The sequence below is a fragment of the Pelodiscus sinensis genome, chromosome 6 (assembly GCF_049634645.1).
Source record: "Pelodiscus sinensis isolate JC-2024 chromosome 6, ASM4963464v1, whole genome shotgun sequence".
Classification (NCBI taxonomy): Eukaryota; Metazoa; Chordata; order Testudines; family Trionychidae; genus Pelodiscus; species Pelodiscus sinensis.
This window is the reverse complement of record NC_134716.1, coordinates 93,173,395-93,194,170: the sequence shown is the minus strand read 5'-3', so window position 1 is coordinate 93,194,170 and position 20,776 is coordinate 93,173,395. Positions and strand designations below refer to the sequence as shown.

Below are 20,776 nucleotides of genomic sequence, written 5' to 3'. Positions count from 1 at the left end.
ACAGAATCAAACAAATGAGCTCTCATCTGCTGTGCAACTCTTCCTGTTGGCGTCTCTTCTACTTTCCATCCCCATTCCACACTGGAGTTACTCGGGTAATGGTGGCTGTAATAAACTTGCAAGTGAAAACTAAATGGAGTTAAGCCTGTGTTCCAGAGGCAGTTGAGAACCTTAAAACAAAAATGTTTGTGCAAAAGGTACATCTTTGCTCATGCCCCTCCCTTTCTAGTCACTCTGAAGAAATTATAAACTGGGACTATGAAAAGCAGGGGTGAAAGTAACTTCAATTTCTTATAGGTGCTGTCCTATCACAACTCCCTTTGGGGAAGGTCTTGGGGTAGGGGTTGTGGTATGACAGTACGTGTAAGAAATATAAGTATGGGTGGATGTGGGGGGCTCAAGTCAGAGGGTTGGGGTGTGTGTAGGGGGTGCAGGAGTCAGGAGGAGACTGGGGATGTGGGAGGTAGGAGTCAGGGTTGGGAGTGTTAGGGGCTCAGGGCAAGGGGTTGGGATGTGTGGAGGGGTGCAGGAGTCAGCAGGGGACTGAGTGTTGGAGGAGGCTCAGAGTGAGAGGCTGAGAAAGTGCGGGGTGCAGAAGTAAGGTTTGATAGGTGTGAGACTCAGAGCAGAGGGTTGGTGTGCAAGGAGGTGTAGGAGTCAGGGCAGGGGCTGGTATTGTGGGGGATGGCTCAGGGCAGGGAGCTGTGTGTGCGCAGGGGTGAGAAACAGGGCTGGGGCAGTCCCAGTCATCACCAGGTTACTGTTACCTGGTTGGTAGACAAGTTCCTGCCTTGCTGCTCCTGTTCGCTGTGTTGCCACAAGAGAGCTATGGGCCAGCTGTGTGGGGGCACTGCTACAGAGAAATCAGCAGCTGTGCGAGAGCCTCCTAGTCTGCCATTCCATTCTCTGGCTTCTCTCTGGGGGCTGCTGGCAGCAGTGCACACCACAGCCTGCACGTTTGCTACCTGGCATCCAGTGAGAGAGGGGCAACAGGACAGGTGCAGACATACCGGAAGCCTGGCTGGGAGCGCTCTCCCTCCTCTCTAGCATAGTGCCCTCCCCTGTAGCTTGCCCCCAGCTGGTTCCTTTCACATTTGCCTGTCTCAGCTTGCTGGGGCTTCCACAAGCTGCACCACGTGTGCATACAGCAGCGCACCCCAGCTGGTTCTTGCTAGAATGGCACACTAGGGTGCACTGCCTTACTTTCACCTCTGCCAAAAAGTAATTTTTTATTGACACTAATCCGTATGGTAGTTTTTCCCCTTATGTAATAACGGAAGCTAACACACACCTTGAAATCTCTCAGCCTGAAAATAACATTATTGTAATATGTACCACATATGCAAAATATATCCTTGTGTGGGGTAACGATATTTTTCAGCACTCAGGAGGGATAATGTACATAAACCTCTTGCCCTGATAGTTTTTATACCACAACACATTGTGTATTCTGTACACATGCACACACTATAGAAATAATTTTGAGATTTTTCTGTTTTCCCTTATTGTACTGATATTTTTACTGTTTTAACTACAGTCATCCCTAGATACCTTTGCTGGTTTGTATTCTGTATTATAGTCTCTTTTGACAATAATGTTGATATGGTAACCTGCTCTTTGACAGCTACGGAACTGAGGAATATTTGTGACCGTATTGAAACTGTTGTGTAACAAATGTCCTTATGTTTCTCACGTCTTTCTTCTAGAGTGAGTGTATCTACACACTCTCACAGGCTTTAGAACACACATTTTGGGTTTCTTGACTTTGTAGCATTGTACTGTCATATCACTTAGTGATTCTGCAGCATAACAACACAACACAAACATTACACTTCCTGAAGCATTAAGAACTGGAGCTCTACCTATGCTGTTTTGCTAGAAAACAGATGTACCCTGGTGAATCCCTGCAGGTTGTAACCATTGTCCTTCTCTTTAGCTCCTTACTGGTGCCTTTTTCTCACCCTGCCCCAACTCTAACACACATTGTCCTTTCTCTCCATTGCCTCATCGCCATTCTGCCCAATTGGCCTCCTGTCTCATTTTATCTTTCATCTTAGACTTTGTCTGTCCAGCAAAAATTTACTTGAGGTGGCTGTGAACAACAGTTAGGTGACATGATGCTGACCACAGCTTTGTGGTCAGCACAGCTCAGCAAAAATAGCATTCAGCATCCCATCTGTATTTAATTAGTTACTGATGTGCTGCTAAATATAATTTTCCCAGCTCAATACTTATCACTAACCCTGGGTCTGTATCTAGTCACCTAGCTGTATTCAGAACCTTGTTCAAACGTGATACACATTTTATAGCACAAAGCATGTCTTTTTTTCTTTTCATTCTTCAGCTCTCCCTTTACTTCTGTCAGCATGTGTTCAACAGATTTCCATCATAATGCTTTAACTCAGCCTCTTGTGGGAATTTAACTTGATTTTCATCATTTGGTGTTGTCATTAGATTTAGTTTTTCTTATAATGGAATCCTTCCATTGGGCAACTACTAGTTCAACTTGAAGGTACTTCACATACTTAGAATTCTCCAGGAAAGGGAATAGGGGAATAAAAAGGACAATTACGTAGAACAACACCCTGCTTGCTTGGCAAGTCAAAATCCAAGAACATTTTTGTCCTGTCAATTATGTCTAATCAAACTAGTAATGGAACCCCAGAGTCTAGGGTTCACAAAATTACTGTCTGGGAGGCTGAGCCACAGTTGGTTGCCTTTTGATTTTATTCCAACTTGAAATATGCCAGATCTTCTTAGCTCTTTTATAAGGTTGGTGATAAAACACAGCTTGGTCTGCATTCATTTCCAAAGTAATTGGATGTTCAGCATACAGTGATCCTATAGTAATAAGATGCTTCATTTAGATAGACACTTAGGACCATATCCTCAGCAGATATACATCAACTTTTACCATCTAACTATCTGGCCTCCTATGGCTATAGCAGTGTTTCCCAATTTTATTTGGCTGAGGAACCCTTTTCAGCTTTTCAAAATTTCAAGGAACCCCTAGGTTTGTCAAGCAAAAAAAAAAAGGGGGTGGGGGAGGAGAAAGGGACCCACCAGTTCATGAAATTCACATTCCTTCCCCAAGGCCCCCCCCCCCCCCATCTCCCTTCTATGGGGCCTCAGCCGCTCTGTTCCCCTCCTCTCCATCACTTGCTATCCCCTGCCCTTATACCTGTCTTAACCTAGTGAGAGTGAGGGGTGGGGTGGGAATGAGGGATTTGGGTGTGGGAAGGGGTGAGAAGTACAAGCTCTGGGAGGGAATTTAGATGCAGGAGAAGGGGCTGTTGACTCAGGGAGGGGGCTCTAGGCTGGGGAGTGTTGGGTTCAAGTGGAAGGTTGGGGTGCTGAGCAAGCCAGGGCTTGTGGATGTGAGGGTGCAGGAGTTTGGGCTGGATATGTGAGGGACTCAGGGCAAGAAGTTTGTGAGTATGGTGGGATCAGGACACAGATTTGTGATGTGTGGATGGTGGAGGAATGTTGTGGCAGAAGATTGAGGATGTGGGGATGCAGGAGTGTGGGGATGTAAGAGGCTCAGGACAGGGGGTTCCAGTGTATGATAGGCTCAGATTTGGAGTCAGGTGGTGCAGGAGTGTTATGATGCTGTAGTGAAATGGTGGTTTGGTCCCAATTGGGGGCTTGTTGGCCTGGCTTCATTTTTAAATAAAATATTATGTCAAATTCAAAAGGTTTTAGCATTGTCTTTATATTCGAGAGGGGTGAGAAACCTGTTTTGAGTCAAAGGTCACTGACCCACAGAAAAGTCAGTTGCCACACAAGTGAGATGCAAAAAAAAAACAAAAAAGAGCTCCTCCAAAAAACCCCAAGCCTCACTAATGTGGTCCCAAATGTGCTGGTGGGGGTAGGGGATAGAGTGCTAGTGGGTGCTGGGGCTGGGGAGAGGGTGCTGCTGGGTGGAAGGATGCTGGCTCAGGTGGCAGGGTGCTGGGGCAAGGTGCTGGGACAGGCAGGTGGCAGGGTGCTGGGGTCAGGGACATGGTCCTGCTGGGCACTAGGGTGACTGGCAGGGTGCTGGGACAAGGAACAGGGTGCTGCTGGGTGCTAGCGTGGATGACAGGGTGCTGGGGCTGGGGCCAGAGCCAGAGCCAGGGCCAGGGTGGTGCTGAGTCCTGGGGTGTGAGGCAAGGTGCTGGGGCCAGGGCAGTGCTAGGGTGGATGGCAGGGCTGCCAAGGAGTGGGATAGGGATGGGGTGCAGGATCTGGGAGGGAGCTGGGGGGGGGGGGGAAGGGGACAAGGTCTGGGTAGTGTGCAGACCAGATAGGTAGGGTGCTGAAACAGGCTGGATGTAGGGTGTCTGGCTACGAGGGAGGGTGTGAGGAGGGGACTTGGGTAGGAGTTGGACCTCCCTGATCTGGCACCCTCTGGACCTGACTGGTCCCAGATGAGGAATTTTTGGACCAAGGGAGGTCATTTCAGGGCTCCTGGTCCCCCCCCCTTCCCCACTAGGCTTCTTTGCACCTCTATCCCCTGCAACTGAACTAAGCTGCCCACCCCTGCTGGTTCCCTGCACTTCCCCCAAAACCATCCCTCACAATCCAAGGGAGTGCAGCAATAGTTCCCTGCAGCCCTTCACAGCCCAGCTGAGCTGCCTGTCTGTTCTGTATGCCCTCCCCCATCCACCTCAGCCCAGCTGGTTCACTGCATGCCTCCCCCACAGCACAGCTGATCCCCGTTTCCCTTCACCTCCTCCAAACCCCACAAAACTGCTGAGCCAAGAGCCAACTCCCTGTCCCTCCCTCCCCCCCCTTGAGTCTAGGCCTGGTTCCCGTCACCTCCCTCCTCCTGCAGTCAAACTGAGCGCGCGCGCGCACACACACACACACACACACACACACACACACCTCTCTCCCCACTCTGCAACGCAGCTGAGCTCAGTTTCCCTGCACCTTCCCCCAAACCATGTAGACATGCTGAGCCAGTGCTGATTCCCTACCCCTGCCTTCCTCCTTCCCCTTGGCTGTGTCTACACTGGCACGATCTTGCGCCAAAGCGGCCGCTCTTGTGCAAAAATTTGCTGCCTGTCTACACTGGCCGTGTGTTCTTGCGCAAGTACACTAACGTTCTCATGTATGAAATCAGGGCTTCTTCTGCAAGAACTACGATGCTCCTACTCAGGAATAAGCCCTTTTGAGCAACTATTCTTGCGCAAGAGGCCAGTGTAGACAGGCAACATGAATTTCTTGAGCAAGAAAGCTCTATGGCTAAAATGGCCATCGGAGCTTTCTTGGGCGAGAGAGTGTCCACATTGCCATAGATGCTCTTGTGCAAAAGCACAGCTCGCACATGGAAGAGTGGATGTGTTCTTGCACAAAAACACTTGTGCAAGATGTTCTTGCACAAGAAACAACCAGTGTAGACATAGCCTAAGAGTTTCCTCACATGAGCAAAATGAATTTTGTGTTGTGCACCAGTATTGAGTTCATGTGGCTTGTTTGGATGTGCCACCCAAGTTATTAATAAATATTTTTAAACCTCTACCTTTTCCCTCTGCTGCCATGTCAGCTCCCCTGGTGCTTGCTGCCCCCCGGACTCCTCATCCTCCTCTGCTGTCCTGACTCCTGCTCTTCTCACTGTCCTCAGCCCTCCTGCAACCTGCCCCCCTCCACCAGCCATTCTCTCCTCCCTGTGCCCACTTCTCCAGTGGCCCCACTCTGATCATGTGAGCTACCCCTCCTCATCCCCTCTTCTAACACCTCCCTCTACAAACCTGCCCTGCGTCTCTCCTCTGATGGTGGTCCCTCCACTGGGCAGGTGTCTGCCCAGAATCCCCTGGCACCTGCACCTTCTCTTACCCCTGCACCCTCCTGATGCCTCTCCCTTCCCTCACTTCCCCTGCCCCCTTTGCTCCATTTTTCCCTGATGCCCCACCCCTCACCACCTTCTGCCCCCATTCCCCTCATGTCCCTGTGCCCTCTCACATGACTTGCTCCATCCCAGCCTTCCTCATGCCCACCCTTTCCTTCAAGCCTTCTCCCAGCACCTCCCCTCACCCCTCTAGCCCCCAATGCCCTTACCCTCTCCCCTTCCAGCATCACCTTGTCCCCCTCCCACTGACACCTCTCCTCCTGCCCTTTTCCTCATTGTCTGCGCTTGGCCTCCTGGCATTTGTCTCTTCTCTACCCTGTCCCTTCGGTGCCTTCCCCTTCCCCTCCGCCTCCGCACAAGCACCTTCCTCTCCCAGCCCTTCCCCTTTCCCTCTGCACAAGCCCCAGCCCCTCCCCTTCCCGTACCTTCTGCCTTCAACTTTGTGGGGCCGGAGTCTGTGCTCTGTCCCTGGACTCCGAAGCCGCAACTCAGCCATGCGGCGCAACACAGCGCCCAGCAAGTTTAAAATCCCGGGCTGTGACGTTATGTCACGCCCGGGCATCTCCCCACCCACTGGTGTGAGCGTGCTGCGCAGGGCAGCAGCAGCCAGCCAGGGGGAGCTCAGGGAAGGTTGCCCACGGCAGGGACGGGGGAGAGACACTCTGGGGCCGGGCAGGGAGGACACGTGCGTGGGGGAGGGGTCGGGACCCTCTCCAGCTCCAAATATTGTGGGAGCATGGGCACCACAAGCCCACACAACTCGCCGCCCACGCCTCTGCTGGCTAGCCGGCTCTCTCTCTCTCTCTTTTTCAGAGGGGGCGGGGGAGCGCCGGCTCTTCGTGGAACCCCTCGTTTTGCTCCGCGGAACCCCAGGGTTCCGCGGAGCACCAATTGGGAAACACTGCTGTATACTGAAACCCTGCACCTTGTTTCCAGCTGTTTAATGTTAGCCAGTGACAGAGTAATGTTAACACCTTTGGCCATATATTCCATCTAAATTAATAATCACCCATCATGGGGCCAAAAGGATACATATTCAGAAGCTAGCACAGTGAGGCAAAGAAGAATTTTTTTCAAAGTTAGTTTAAAACAAAAGTTCCTTTAACAAATTCTTAATGTGTTAAGCTTTGTTTAAAACAGGCATGCAAAAATTAATTTTATTTTAAAAAGCAGGATTTACAATACTTATACAGGTATTTATTAAAAATAGTAAATTATTTGTTGTTGTTTTATTTTAAAGTTTGTACTTTCTGTAGTTAGTAATTTTCAGTTCAATACCAATATTTTTTCAAAAGCAAAAATAGTAAAAATGAAGTGCTAAATTTGGAAAGGTCAAGTTGCTTAACCATTTTTCACTAAAATGACATCTTAAATAGAGAGACTGCTGAACCTGGGCATGAATTAAGATATTAACTGCTTTGGCACATTCCAAAGCCATTTTCCCCTGCCTTTGACAGTCTCATTTTCACATCAAAAGCTATGAATAGGACACATCCAGTCTATTTAATTAACATGAATCCTACAACTGACAGGTATCTGCTTTTGCTGTTATATATATCTTGGATTCTGTTATTTCCACTCCAATCCATCTGATGAAGTGGGGTTTACCTCCTCTATATATATCCTCAATATATTTTGGTTAGTCTCTAAGGTGCCACAGGATGGCTCATTTTTTAAAATTACAGATTAACCTGGCTACCCCCTTTGAGACCTCTTCTTAAAAGAATGTCATTTTAATTCACAGATGCTACTGCATTATCTGTAAATTAAATCTCAGACCACCACACCAACAACTTTCAATACCAAACATTTTGGTATTTCTTTTAATTGTTTTATTTGTCATTTTTAACACTTTAGGTCTTGCAAATGGCTCCAGAATACAAAAGTGTTTTAAAAGGAAGCAACAAAAAGGTATTTTGCAAAGGAAGCAATATAGTTCAGTAAAAAATGCATCAGGGCTGAAGTGTTATGTTGGTTTTTTCCTCCACATAAGCAAGCGTAAACACTACTGCACCCCGTTTTCGTGGTTTGCATAAACGTACAGCTTTAGCTGTACAGGAAAGCAGTAAAGGTGGGGGAAATTTTTTCCATCTTTACTCAGGCAGGATGTAGAACCAAAAAAGTAATAAGCTAATTTGTGCTTAAACATCTTACAAACATAGAATAGCAGCAATTAAATTTTGTTTTATCAACAAAGAAGTAAAGTCTTAAGCTTTGCTAATATCACCACTTCCCAGTTCCATTTAAATCCCAAACACCACCTAAAACAAAATCACACTTTAACTGTTTCATCTCAACTAACTTTTTCTCTTCTGCCCAGAAACCAGTTATCATCTCTAATATCTTCAAAACTGTCAAACAAGAGAGTTTTTTTCCTAAAAACTCAAAAATAATTGTTAAAATAAGCCTTATTTAATACTATACATTTCAAATACTTTAATTTTTTGCTTTTCTTTCTATTTAGTATTTTGGCAAACATTTTTTATTTTTTATTAAACAATTTTTCTATACTAAACTTTGTATAACAGTGGTTAATTTTAAACAATAAATGCATTATATTTACACCTTTAACCCATATAGTCCATCTAAATTAATACAACAGTACTATAGGGATAAGGGTAATTATGATAAGAGTTCTCTTCAGTTCTTGTCATCTACTAAGTGTAGGGGAAAGAAGTAACGGGCCGAATTTGTAGCAACAGAGATTTATGTATTAGGGAAAAATTAATTATTAGGATAGTTAAGTGCTAGAACAGGTTATCTAGGAAAGTTTTAGTTTTATCTAGGAAAGTTTTAGAATCTTCATCACTGAAGAATTTTAAGAACAGATTAGACAGATATTTGTCAGGGACATTTGTTTACTTATCTTGCCTTGGCATGCGAAGGCTAGACTAGACAGTCTCTTGAAGTTCCTTTTAGTTGTCCATTCATGATTTATGTGATCTCTTTTTCAAGGCATTATTTGACATAATTTTTAAATAGTGCCACTAGTAAACCATGCTGTAATTAATGCCATGCATGTTGTTATCAGTTACAGCCCCTTATTCTTACAGTTTCCCTTTTGGCTATAAAATTTACTCCAGGCTGAGCACTCTTCATGTTTCAACCCCCATAAGTTATCTGTTTGGATTTTAGACTTAATTCTGAAGGGACAAAAAAATATATTCAAAAAATCCTTCAGTGTCTTACTCATGGACTCATGCTTCCATTGTATTGCCAGGCACCCAAAACTGAAAGTTCCTAGACACTGCGGCATCAATAGGAGTCTTATAGGGACCTCTCAGTTAGTTCTTCAGGCTGCTTCCTGCATTCTAAATTCATTTTCCTTTTGACTGCAGTAGATAAGTAACTGCTAAGACCTCAGAATGCTTTGGCGATCACTCAAGCTTGTGGTGTTTTTCTCAAGCTTCACATCTTTCTACATCATCCATGTCCTTTCTGGATCAGTTTTCTGTTTGTTTTTGGTTTTTTGCTCTTAAGTAATCTTTCTTTTTGGTTGATATACTTCTTCCTTAAGGCGGTGTCTGGTTGCATTGGATGGGTATTTCAGTAAGGAATTGGGACTTTTTTATTCCTCATTTTCACTGTGCCCATTTTGCAGAGACAAGTTTAATCACAGGTAGACTAGCCCTTTAGCCTGGACTACTTAGTCTGGAACTTCTTGGGAACTGAGAGCCTGACCAAATCCAGACACAGAACTGCCTACTGTAGTAGTCGGTGTCAGTGCTTGGCTTATGTTCTGTTGAAACCTATCTTACTATAACTCATACTCACCAAATAAATGTCATGTCTTCTGAAATGCTGCACTTAGCCTGGGTTGAGCATATCGCCTTATTGCAATTCCAGTTGGTACTATGGAAGCAGCTGCCCTGATTTGCACAGTTCATTCCAAATGCACCTGAAAAAAGCCCAGGGAAACCCAAATTTTTCAGGAGAGGGTAAGAGAATGAACTGAATGCAAATAGGGGAAGGGAGCAAAAGTGTTCTTCGCTAACCATCACTGACTAGTCCTTCCTTCACTACACTGCCAGAATAGACTATCAACCTTACCCCTTTCTGGTCCATCTTAGAGAACAAAAATATAAATCTACCTAACAGCCTTCCTATCATGACCTATTTACTAGGGCAAAGTCTAATGTTAATGTAAGTCTTTCATAAAGCAGCCTATAATAGTATTCTGGCTCAAGAGTGCTGACTTGTTTATGAACCTTCTCAATTAGGCATAATGTCTGAAAGAAAGAGGATACCATCTGGCTTTCCTCATACCATTTGGATGTCCAATGGATAATAAGGTTTCAGCCCTTAAGAGTCATAATTGATTTGTATGCCCACTGCTAATTCTCTGTAATGCAACATTGTACCTCAGGGGTTGTATTCTTATTCCTCCAGGTCAGGATCTGAATCACAAACTATTGGTCTCTTCTTCCTACTCTTTCTGCAAACCACACCATCCTACACTGAGGTTTTGTGGAAATTCCAAATGTCACCTCTGACACCTTTTGACACTAATTGCCCTTTTATTTTTGCCCCCAAATGACACACAAATTCACCTTCGCTAGTTTGGTTGGCAGTAATGTGTTCTAGTAGACTGTTCATGGTGGTAGACACCACATGGTTTATTAAAGTATGGCGTGTGGCTCTGAGTAAGTTACTTAACCTCTCTGTTTCCTCATTTATAAAGTGGAAATAAAAATAATCCTGTGACCCTTTCTACTGCACTGTACAGCATGATAGGAAAAACCAAGTGAGTTTCTTGAGAATACACATCAAGCTATGGTGTCAGAAAAATAGGATTCATCTCTGAGCCTATCTTTCTTCTTCAAGTGCTTGCTCATGTGCATTTGAATTAGGTGTGCACGCATATTGGTGCATAAATACCCCTGCTGGTCCTCCCCTTCCTCAGTTCCTTCTTACCGCCTGTGATGGTAGCAGGAGCATCTTCACCATTCCGACATCGTACCCAGTGTCTATATAGTTACCTTTGTAGCAAGTTTGTTTTGAAGTGTAAATAGTTTAGCAGTTAGTATTACTGTATTGCTCATCTCTTCCCTCCGGGGGAGAGGGATGCCGGGTCTGCAAGGTTTCAAACCTTGTGCGACTTGTGCTAAGCCTATGTCCTGCGGAAACCCCCCACGACTCTTGTCTAAAGTGTCTGGGGGAGGGCTACCTTGCAGACTCTTGTAAAATCTGCAGACGTTTCAAGCCCCGCACTAAGAGGGAACGTGATTCCTGACTAAAGCTGCTCCTTATAGTGTCTGAGCTGCAGCCAGCGTCGGAAAGGGCACCAGCGGTGAGGAGCACACTGGTGGTGGTGAGGAGCGCACCGGTGGCGGTGAACTAATCCTCCACGGCACCGGCATGCACACCTCAGCACCACAGAAGACTGCAGCACCAAGTCACTGATCTTATTCTCTGGTGCCAAAGAAGAGGAGGCAGCATAGAGGAAGATCTTCTCTGAAGCAGGGGCATGGAGGCGACACTGAGACTGAGCCCCATTGGAAGGCTCGCTCCCTTGGCACCTAGATGCTCCCGGTCCCTCTAGGCATCGGTTGAGCTGGGTGTAGTCAAGGAATCTGGTTCCAAAGAGGAGACTCTAAGAGGTCAGGCCATTGACCCCTGAGACCTTTGACACTGAGGGGGAGCTTACAGAGCTCACTACCTCGCCGGTCTCTTCCCCCGGGCCACGGGAGGCCAGACACTCAACGCAGATGAGCCATCTGGCCTCAGCACTAGGTACATCCTCAGCACCGACGATAGTGTCGATGTCGGTAGTGTCTGCAGAAGAGTTGACCACTTCAGCACCGGAACTGCCGGCACTAGGAGAAGGAAGGCATTGACGGCACTGAATAATAGTGCACCTGTCCAGCTAGCACAGGCCACTCCACCCCCGGTACCTCCGGCTCAGATTCACTGAGGTAAATGTGAGTCAATGGTGTGGCCCTGGCACCTTTCACCTGCACCTTCATCGGCACGTGGAATTGGTGTGAACATGTGCTTCTTCACACAGGTCCTCCCTGCAGCACTGTTCCCACTTGTGGCCCCCATACCAGCATTGGGGTACCAGGCCCGGCAGATGTGGCTGCCTCCACTGCAGCCACAGTGGCCCTTCTGGGTCTACCATCAAATGTAAGGCCCAATGCCATCAGCCCAGGGATTCCCGGTTGTCACATTCCTTCTGCAACCCCCCTGTCCAGAGTCCCCGCCTTGGACTATAGAGGGACACGCCATTATCCTCAGGCAGAGGGAGAGGGGTTGGGAGCTCAGGACTAGGCTCAGTCCCTATTGACCTCAAATGTGGCAGTGCCACCCCAGGACCAGCCCAAAATAAGGGAGTCCTTGTCATCCTCCCCCGAAGAGGCACTGGCTGGGAGTGCAGGCGAAGGTTGTTAGTGAGGTTTCCTGTCCCATGGTGGACATTTTGTCTGCAGATGCACCACCGAGGCTGGCATTGCCACTTAATAAGATGGTGTCTAAAATTGCCAATAATTTGTGGCAGACATCAGCATCAATCCCGCCTACCCAGAAAGGGGCTGAGAGGCGTTATTTTGTACCCCAGATGAGGCATAAGCATTTATACTCCCGCCTGGCCCCAAGTTCTCTAGTAAAGCAGGCAGACAGGAAGAAGGAGAGGCAGGGTCAACCAGGGCCTACCACAAAGATCAGGGACTCGAAAAAACTGGAACTTCTGGGTAGGAAGGCGTATGCTACGGGAGGCCTTCAGCTGCACATTGCCAACCAGCAGGCTACGTACAACACCTAGTTGGCTGTAGACAAGTTTAAAGAATGCCTGTCTCAAGACTCCTACCAGAAGTTTGCGGTACTGACAGAGGAGAGTAGGGTCATCTCATGTACTGCGTTGCTGGATGCAGTGGACTTGGCAGCACACACAATGACCATGGGCATTGTGATGCGTGGGCGGGGGGGCTGGTTGCAGGGCTCTGGTATACCTCCTGACGTGCAGAATACACTGCAGGACTTGCCGTTTGAAGGGACAGAGCTATTCTCACAGCACACAGATGCCAGACTACATAGTCTGAAGGACCCCAGAGCCATCCTTAGGTCTCTGGGAATTCACACCCCAGCCCTGCAAAGGCAGTCCTAAAATCCTAGACTGCATGTGAGGGCCTCCTACCAAGACTACAGGTCCAGCCAAGCAAGATGCCAGCCTAGAAATAATGGCAGCAATAATGCCAGTGGGTGTAATAGGAGGTGCAGGTCTCACTCAGACTCAGAGGGCAGAGGTGGGCTGCCCCCACCTCAGCAGCCCAAGTCCTTGTATAGAAGGTATGCGTGAGGAAACAATACCAGTTCTGGTTTTAGACCTCTCCCCGTCCCCTTTGGGGACAGGCTTTCCCATTTTTACCAGGCTTGGGCCCACATTACAACCAACAGATGAGTTCAGAGTAAGGATGTTACAAATCTATCATAGCTATCATCTCTGGAAAATCATGGGAGACAGGAGAGATTCCAGAAGACTGGAAAAGAGCAAATATAGTGTCCATTTATAAAAAGGGAAATAAGAACAACCCAGGAAACTAGAGACCAGTTAGTTTAACTTCTGTGCCAGGGAAGATAATGGAGCAAGTAATTAAGGAAATCATCTGCAAATACTTGGAAGGTGGTAAGGTGGAAGGGACAGCCAGCATGGATTTGTAAAGAACAAATCCTGTCAAACCAATCTGATAACTTTCTTTGATAGGATAACGAGTCTTGTGGATAAGGGAGAAGCGGTGGATGTGGTATACCTAGACTGTAGTAAGGCATTGATACAGTCTTGCATGATATTCTTATAAATAAACAAGGCAAATACAACTCAGATGGGGCTACTATAAGGTGGGTGCATAACTCGCTGGATAATCGTACTCAGAGAGTAGTTATTAATGGTTCTCAATCCTGCTGGAAAGGTATAACAAGTGGGATTCCGCAGGGGTCTGTTTTGGGACCGGCTCTGTTCAATATCTTCATCAACGATTTAGATATTGGCATAGAAAGTACGCTTATTAAGTTTGCAGATGATACCAAGCTGGGAGGGGTTGCAACTGCTTTGGAGGATAGGGTCATAATTCCAAATGATCTGGACAAATTGAAGAAATGGTCTTAGGTAAACAGGATGAAGTTTAATAAACACAAATGCAAAGTGCTCCACTTAGGAAGGAACTATCAGTTTCACACATACGGAATGGGAAGCGACTGTCTAGGAAGGAGTATGGCAGAAAGAGATGTAGAGGTAATAGTGGACCACAAGCTAAATATGAGTCAACAGTATGATTCTGTTGCAAAAAAAAAGTAAACTTGATTCTGGGATGCATTAACAGGTGTGTTGTGAGCAACATACGAGAAGTCATTCTTCCGCTCTACTCTGTGCTGGTTAGGCCTTAGTTGAAGTATTGTGTCCAGTTCTGGGCACCGCATTTCAAGAAATATGTGGAGAAATTGGAGAGGGTCTGGAGAAGAGCAACAAGAATGATTAACGGTCTAGAGAACGTGATCTGTGAAGGAAGGATGAAAAAATTGGGTTTGTTTAGTCTGGAAAAGAGAAGATTGAGGGGGGACATGATAGCAGTTTTCAGGTGTCTAAAAGTGTGTCATAAGGAGGAGGGAGAAAACTTGTTCATCTTGGCCTCTGCGGATAGAACAAGAAGCAATGGGCTTAAAGTACAGCAAGGGAGGTTTAGGTTGGACGTTAGGAAAAAGTTCCTAACTGTCAGGGTGGTTAAACACTGGAAAAAATTGCCCAGGGAAGTTGTGGAATCTCTATCTCTGGAGATACTTAAGAGTAGGTTACATAAATGTCAATCAGGGATGGTCTAGACAGTACTTGGTCCTGCCATGAGGGCAGATGACTGAAATCATTGACCTCTTGAGGTCCCTTCCAGTCCTAGTATTCTATGATTCTATATTAATTTGATATACTGTTTCACAAGTCAATAGGCACTTCTGCTTTCCTCCTTTGAAATGTACAAGAGCTCCAATGGGGGCTGTTGTGCATTTCAAAATTGGAAATGCATGTGTAGCCTTGGGCCAGCGGGAAGTCCCGTGGACTTTGGGCTCCACGTGGGTGCTTCCACTTGGAAATGCACAAGAGTCCGAGGACTCTTGTGTATTTCAAAGTGGTAATGCACCCCATGGAGCCTGGAGTCAGTGAGAGACTGAGTCCCCTGCTGATCCTGGGCTCCATGCACTACCATTTTGAAATGCTGTGCCGAACCCAAGGTCAGCTGGGGATTTTCCCGCTGACTCTGGATTCCATACAACATTTTTGTGGATCCCAGAGTCAGCTGAGGACTCCCGAGCTGACTCCAGGTTTCTTGGAAATGGCACACGGAACCTGGGGTCAGCTAGGAAGTCCCCAGATGACCCCAGGATCCATGCGTCACAGCCCCTTTGAAATGCCATCATTGTGTTTCAAAGTGGCAGCGCCACACGGAGCCCATACCCTGAGCTCCATGCGATGGTGTCACTTTTGAAGTGTCCTCCTTTTCCTCCCCCCTTTGCTACCTCTATCTGATAGAAGCAGTAAGGGCTGGGGGGAGCAACTAGTCCTTAATATCTTCAGTTCTGAGCCTGGTGGCAGTGAGGTATTCTGTCCTCTTCCGTTCCCTGCCACCCTCCCACCCACCATACCTATCCCTCTTTAGGGTCCCCTCTCACGAGCATCTTTTGAATCAAGAGGTGTTTTCACTCCTGCAGCGGGATGCGGTGGAAAGGGTTCCTCAAGGTTTCAAGGGAAAAGGGTTTTATTCCCATTACTTCCTTATCCTCAAGTCAAAGGGAGGCCTCAGACATATTTTGGACCTAAGGAATCTGAATGCCTTAATAACAAAGGAAGATTCAGGACGGTCACACTAGCCTCTATTATTCCCTCCCTGGAGAAAGGGGACTGGTATGCTGCCCTCGATTTGAAAGACGCATATTTTCACATTTTGATAAGGCCTGCCCACAGGTGGTTTCTCAGGTTTACTGTCGGGCAGGAATACTTCCAGTTTTCAGTCCTCCCTTTTTGGGCTTTTCACAGCATCAGGGCTTTTCACAAAGTGTATGGCCGCTGTATCTGCTTTCCTGAGGAGGTACAGAGTTCAGGTATTCCCCTATATGGACAATTGGTTCATCGGGGCTCATTGAAGGAACAGGTGTTGTTGCAACACATAGACCTCATCCAAAGTCTGTTCCGCAGGCTGGGTCTCCTAGTAAACAAGGAGAAATCTATCCTGGTATCCAGTCAAGTAATAGAATTTGAAGATTCCTGCTTTTACTTGAGTATAGCCATGGCCTCTCTTCCCAAGAGCAGGTTCCTAGCTATGGGTCTCATCATACGATCACGATGGTGAGGAACTGTATGAAACTACATGGTCGTATGGTGGCTTGCATCTACGTGGTTTGACATGCCCGGTTAAGGCTCAGACCTCTACAAGCTCGGTTGGCCTAGGCGTTCAGTCAGGTGCGTGCTCTGTATGATTCGATTCTCACAGTTCACCAAGAGGTCATCCAGTCCCTTGAATGGTGGATGTGGGAGGACGTGGTATGTACGGCAGTCCCTTTCATGAGCTAGAGCCCAACAATGCGGCTTGTCACCATGTCGGACACAGGATGGGGAGCACATCCGTGTGACTGTTGGACCCAAGGAATGTGGTCCCCCAAGAAGCGGGAGCTCCACATAAATGTCGGGGAGCTCAGGGCGGTCAGGCTGGCCTGCCTGGTATTCCTGTTCAGCCTAAGGCACCAAGTGGTCTCGGTCCTGATGGACAATATGGCAGCAACGTTCTATATCAACAGGCAGGGTGGAGCTCACTCCTCTCTCCTATGCCACAAAGCCCTACTCCTTTGGGAGTTCTGTATAGGCTGCCTACCTACCAGAGTACAGGAATCTCCTTGCTGACACGCTCAACCACATTTTCACAACACACAAGTGGTCCCTCAAGGGTGAGGTACTGGAGGAGATCTTCCAGAGGTGTGGTCATCCCCATATGGACCTCTTTGCCTCTCACAGGAATAGGAAGTGTCAGGACTACTGTTTTTAACAGGGGCAGGGACCAGGGTCCAGAGGGGATGTGTTATTGACCGATTGGTCCCCAGTCCTTCTCTATGTATTCCCGCCTTCCCCGATACACAAAGTCCTCATCAGGATAAAGAGGCTGAAGGCCGTGGTCATTCTGATAGTGCCAGAGTGGCCCTGGCAATACTGGTTCCCTATCCAGCTCAACATGACACAGTGGGAACCCATAGTCCTACTCATGATGCCAGATCTGATCACCCAAGACCTGGAGGCGGGACAGCTATGTCACCCAAATCTGCCATCTGTCCATTTGGCGGCATGGTATATCCATGGCTGATGGAAGCAGAGCAAGCGTTCTCAGAAGGGGTTAGCAGGATCCTGTTAGAAAGTTGGAAGCCCTCCATTAGGTCAGCTTACTCGGCCAAGTGGAGACGTTTTTCTGAATGGGTGTTACAGAAGGGAGTGCATCCTTTGCAGGCACCCATCCCAGTGATCCTCAACTATCTCCTGCACTTCAGACAGATGGGCCTTTCTACATCCTCCCTTAGGATACACCTAGCAGCTGTAGTAGCCTTTTACCCAGGGGAAGGGACCAGATCTGTGTTTGCGAACCCAGTGGTCAAGAGGTTCCTCGGAGGGGTGAACAGGCTGTTCCCTCATGTCAGGCAAGCCTCTGTTGACGTCAGTCTTGAGCTCACTAGACTTGTGTGCCCTCCCTTTGAACCGTTGGCTACGTGCTCCCTTAAGCACCTGTTGTACAAGGTGGCCTTCATAGTGGCGATCACATCGGCTGGGAGGGTTTCGGAGTTGAGAGCACTAACAGTTGACCCTTCCTATACAATCTTTTCAGCAGACAGGGTGCAACTACAACCCTATCCGGCCTTCCTCCCTAATGTCATCTCTATGTTCCATATATGGCAGGACATTTACCAACCTGTGTTCTTCCCAAAGCCCCATGCAACCCCTAGGGAATGGGCCTTGCACTCGCTGGACGTGAAGCATGCTCTGGCGTTTTACATAGATAAGACAAGAGAGTTTTAGATCACCACAGCTCTATTACAATAACGGAAAGGATGGGCATGCCAGTGTCAGCACAGTGTTTGTCATCTTGGATCACTTCCTCTATTAGAGAATGTTATGACCTGGCGGGTAAGGTGCCGCCACGCATCATGGCTCACTCCACTCGTGTGCACACTTCGTCAGTAGCCTTCCTGGTGCAGGTTCCCATACTGGATATCTGCAGGGCAGCCACATGGTTGTCAGTGCACACGTTCACTGCGCACTATGAAAATGCCCAGCAAGCTAGGATGCTGCTCTGGGCACTGCAGTGTTACAGTCAGTCTTAGTTTAACCTGTACTGGTCTCCGACCCCGCCTCCAATGGTTTTTGGTAGGGAGTCACCTAATTGGAATGCACACGAGCAAGCACTTGAAGAAGAAAAAACAGTTACTTACCTGTAACTGTTCTTTTGAGATGTGTTGCTCATGTCCATTTGACACCCCACCCTCCCGCCTCCCCTTCGTTGGAGTTCTTTGGCAAGAAGGAACTGAGGGTTGGGAGGGCCAGCAGGGACATTTATGCACCAATATACTAGTGCCACTCTAGGGGGCTGCCTGCTGGATACTGCTGGGGAAAAAAGGCTCTGGAATCCATGCAAGCGGCACGTGTGCACCTAATTTGAATGGACATGAGCAACACATCTCGAAGAACAACAGTTAAAAGTAAAGTAACTGGTTTTTTTTCTGATTCCTCTCCAATAGCAGAGGAATAGTAGAGCTACCTCGTGCCAGTTGCCATCTTATACCGGGTGTTACAGTGAGCTAGTGCCACCCAGACAATCCATCATTACTGGGATTCAATCTGGATAGTTGGAAATTGATTTAGCTCAAAATGTCCTAAATTTTCTCATTTGTTACACTCTTACTGTTACTCTGACACTTGTGTGTGTGTTAATATTTTATGAGAGATTAAGTAGGTTTGTGTGGTGTGTGTGTTTTTTATTTAGCTAGTGTGAAAAGCCTGTAAATGATTTGGAATAGAAAATGCCATGGTAAATGGCTGCTTTTCATTTCTAATGCATTATATGCTTGATATTCAGTAATAAAACTAAATGGCTTCTGAATTGCACAGTTGGATACAAGGTGAAATGTTAAAAAGAAAAAAAAAATTGTGACAGCTCCTGTCTTCTTTCAAACTATTCCTAGCATTTCCATAATTATCTGTTTTGACAGCCTTCTTGTCAAGGGAGGAAAAATGTACTTCAGTAAGTAGTAATAAGCATAAGGTTTCAATGATTGTTTTGCCCCCAAAAGAGAATAATTACACTGAAAATTACATTCTGTTTAGTTACCACAATGCATACCTGCCTTTTCTTTTTATTTGATCATAAATATTATTTATTTCAGAAGTGGTTTGATGAAAATCAACTTCAGTCAGGAGGATTAGTTTACATAGAATTCAAATTCCCTCATTAGAATGATATGCAATTTAGAAATATGCTTTATTTGACACTGTTTGAATCACACACTTTATTTTTGCTTCTGTCTCCTTTCATATTCTTCAGTTCAGAAGTTTTTAAATGGAAACTACTCCATGGAGATCCTAGTATATTTTTCTCTGAAAAACGGTTGTGCTGGCATATGAAACAGGATTTTAGAAAATTAGGTGTTTTTAACTGACACCACAAAAAGCTGCAAAGTGGGGTTTTAAGTGTTGGGAAATGGTGGTACAAAAGCCAGAGGACAAAGATCTTTAGAAAAATATACTTTTCACTGACGTTGCTCAACATCACTAATAAGACTGGAAATCCTGGTCAGATTTGGATTCCAATACACAGATTGCATTGCACCTTAGTGCGGGAGTCAGCATGATTTCAATGGCACTAACCAGAGTAGTAATCTACTGCTCAGTATGTGTAGGGGTATTGGAATCTGTTCCTAGAGTAGCTCTGAGGCTGGCAAGCACTAATCAAACAGCAGTGGCCTCTTTCCATAATAATGCCTCCTAAAGAGGGGAAGAAAGTGAAGAAGCCATGGTTTTACATATTTTTTGCTTCTTGATTTTCTGTTTCCTCAACTTGATTATAAATTGGCCAATGGTCTGCACAGAGAGAAGCAAAAACCAACCAACCAACCAACCAACCAACCAACCAACCAACCAACCAAGCCCTCACTGATGTGGTCCCTGACTGAGAATGAGAGAGACACTCCCCACATTCCCCTCACTCACCAGAGCCCGGAGGCAGGGAGATAGATTTTGTCTGCTCCAGCCCCATGGAGGATAGGCAAAGGGGCTGGAGCTCCAGCACAGGCTCCCCAATGCTGGGAGGAAGCCTGGAGCCTTGGGGGCCGGATCCTGGCAAGCCAGGGGCCACATCCGGCCCCCAAGCCTTAGTTTTACCCGTTTTGCCCTAGTGCACCAGTCAGTGTGCTGAGACAGTAGAGAGGAATGTAAGCAGTGCCAGGAAAAGAGCTGGTACAGATTACATCAGACCCTGAGTAAGGAGAGGTGTAAGGACCATTCAGTTGTTTTGTTCCCTATTAAGTTCTTGGAGCACCTCAGTTATGTACTGTACTTTATTTGGGACTGAATGAAATAGCAATATAATAACTCAGTAAAAAATGTTAATCACTTTGGTCTAAACTGGATTTAAACTAGGGTTCCTGCAAGACAGAAAATTAGTTCCTATTCTACTCAGCCCTGAAGTGTACCATCAATACATTTAAAACTGTACAAGGTAGGGATGTAAGTGACTAATCAACTAGTAGACTATCCGATAAGCAAAAGCTTATTGGATAGTCGACACACTAGTTGCTTCTCCCCCCATCCCTCCCCCCCGCTGCTTCTATCAGAAAGAGTCAGCGGGGGGAGGGGGGGCGGAGAGGTGGTTCTTGTGGGGAGCCAGCTTAAAAGCCAGTTCCCCCCGGCTCCATGGGAGAAGGCAGGGGCGC

General features: G+C 46.8%; 1 protein-coding gene and 1 long non-coding RNA gene across 3 annotated transcripts in view; one reads left to right on the top strand and one right to left on the bottom strand.

The window, feature by feature from the left end:
- NDUFAF2 (NADH:ubiquinone oxidoreductase complex assembly factor 2) overlaps positions 1 to 20,776 on the top strand; it is a 142,323-nt gene that overhangs the window by 104,626 nt on the left and 16,921 nt on the right. The window lies entirely within an intron of this gene.
- Positions 399 to 19,968, bottom strand: LOC112547650 (uncharacterized). Its single transcript, XR_003091428.2, has 3 exons — positions 12,639 to 19,968; positions 9,608 to 9,731; positions 399 to 2,841 (listed from the first exon to the last, which is right to left on the bottom strand). It is a non-coding gene; the product is annotated as an uncharacterized LOC112547650 (long non-coding RNA).